General features: G+C 40.2%; 1 long non-coding RNA gene across 1 annotated transcript; it reads left to right on the top strand.

Annotated features, from left to right (window-relative positions):
• Window positions 1-329: 329 nt before the first annotated feature.
• Window positions 330-876, top strand: LOC134468639 (uncharacterized). Its single transcript, XR_010038869.1, has 3 exons — window positions 330-420; window positions 640-668; window positions 777-876. It is a non-coding gene; the product is annotated as an uncharacterized LOC134468639 (long non-coding RNA).
• The last annotated feature ends 1,297 nt before the right edge of the window (window positions 877-2,173 follow it).

Below are 2,173 nucleotides of genomic sequence, written 5' to 3'. Positions count from 1 at the left end.
TAAATAATGTCTTCTGTATCACCCCATGCACAATGTATCCACCATGAACACATCAGAAACAATGTGGATTGACATTTTGGCCATATCTCTCAATATAGTTTCCCTTGTACACTGTGTGATGGAGTGACCATCACTAGAGTTGTGGGTGTGTTCTGACTGTCACGCCAACGAGCCTGGCTCTTTGGTGTAGCTGTCAGAGCCCCAGTTTACTACTCCAGAAAGTCTGGGTTTGAGTCCCAGCTGGACAACTCTACTCCCCTTCACTACACACTGCATATGAATATGTCAACAGTATGTTTATGAAAATGTTATTATTTATTTCTTCTGCAGTCCCTGTGATAGTTGCTGCACTTATTGGCTGCTGCCTGTTGGCTACAGTAGTGATCGTGGTCATCTGCAGAAGAAGAACAAGAAGAATAAGTGAGTCAACCAGTAACACTACGTACAATGCATTGGATAGTTAATAATACATCACATTGTCTTGTCTTGTATTGTATTATATTGTATTGTATAATAAAAGATATCATATAGTATGGTATATTGATCATATTGTGATCAATATGTTATGCTATTGATAATTTATTGTAAACCTATAATTCACAATAGAGTAATCATGCAATGTTGGTGGATATCTTTCAGATTCCGAACAGAAAGCACAGAACATCTATGTGAGTATTGTTGAGCCATAGTTATTTCAGCATTTTGAATAATATGCAGTCATATTTTTGACACATGCAGTTGTTTTTTTGGTCAAATGTTCTGTCCTCCTCTGCCAGGATCACATTGGGATGGCATGCACAGCCAGCCCGTCACAGGAATCTCCAGCTAATGTAAGTTATAAAAGTACACAGCACATAATGCATTAACTTGATAGCCTAGTAAACCAGCGCCACCTGCTGGACGACAACATTTTTTGGCTGCGAGTGGTCTAGCCTCGCATCGTTGGAGTGGTCTGCCAGGCTTGTCAAGAATCTGGCAAAACAATCACAATGCAGAGATTTGTTTCGAATCAAAGCGGGCAGGGTTGTGAGGGAGTGACGACGAAGCTCGCAACGTTGGGAAAACACATCAACGAGAAAGATGCCGCTGATTGGTCAGAACGCCAGCCTATAGGCACAGGTACGGTTTAAAAGACAACAGATTGTTCTCATCAACAATCTTTGGAGGTTGCGAGACGATTCGTCTAACGCATTCTTAACGCAATCTAAGGATGTTTAGTTCAAATTTAAGGACGTTTCGTAGGTCTTTGCGGTAGACGGAACGTCCTCGACGAAACATCCCATGGCTTATACGAATGATCCCACGTTTCATACGAATGGTCCCCTCGGAAGAATGCATTCGACGAAAAGACCTGTACCCTCTTTGGTTGTACTATACATCGGGGCCAATAGTCACGTGTTATACCTGTTAGCCCCCTACCCCCTTCGCTGACAAATGTCCTGCAGGAAACACTGAACGTAAGAAAGATACAGTAGGCTAGCATCAATTTTATCACCATAACGATGCTGTTGTGGTTGTTTTCATTATTATTTCATTGTCAAGTTCATTATTTCATTTCATGCATTATTGTTATGTCATTTGTGTCCTGTCTTTTTTGTCTTGCTTTGTTGCTGATTCTCTGGATCATGCAGCTGTACTTTTTAACAGGTTTTGATTTGTCTTTAGTTTTCTTCTTACTATCTTAAAGGATAACTTCAGCCAATTTCAAAATGCAGTTTTAATACTCACACTACCCTGGACTTGTCAGTACCTGAGCATTTGTTTTTTTTTTTTTACTTCAGACTTTTCTGAGATCCTGCTCCTCATTGTAATGGGGGCAGGTGTTTGTGTACATTTAAAAAAAAAAAACATCTAGATTGATTCCCAAAAACATCCAAAAGTTTATGCAACATCAGCAGACAACTAGCAAACAGCGATACCTTTTGGGAAAATATTTGGAGTAGGCCTATGTTAAGATTTTTTAAAACGTAAACAAAAGCTGCCCCCATTAGAATAGCTAAGATCTCAGAAAGGGCTGAGCCAAAAAATGCAGCATCACCGGGTACTGACAGGTCAAGGGTAGCGTGAGCAATACAACAGCATATTGAAATTGGCTGAGGTGGTCCGACCTTTAACATTATGTGTGTAAAGTGTCCTTCGGTATCTTGAAACGCGCTCCAAATAAAATACGTTA

Source organism: Engraulis encrasicolus, chromosome 18, assembly GCF_034702125.1.
Source record: "Engraulis encrasicolus isolate BLACKSEA-1 chromosome 18, IST_EnEncr_1.0, whole genome shotgun sequence".
In the NCBI taxonomy this organism is placed as follows: Eukaryota; Metazoa; Chordata; class Actinopteri; order Clupeiformes; family Engraulidae; genus Engraulis; species Engraulis encrasicolus.
This window is presented reverse-complemented; position numbering and strand designations above follow the sequence as displayed.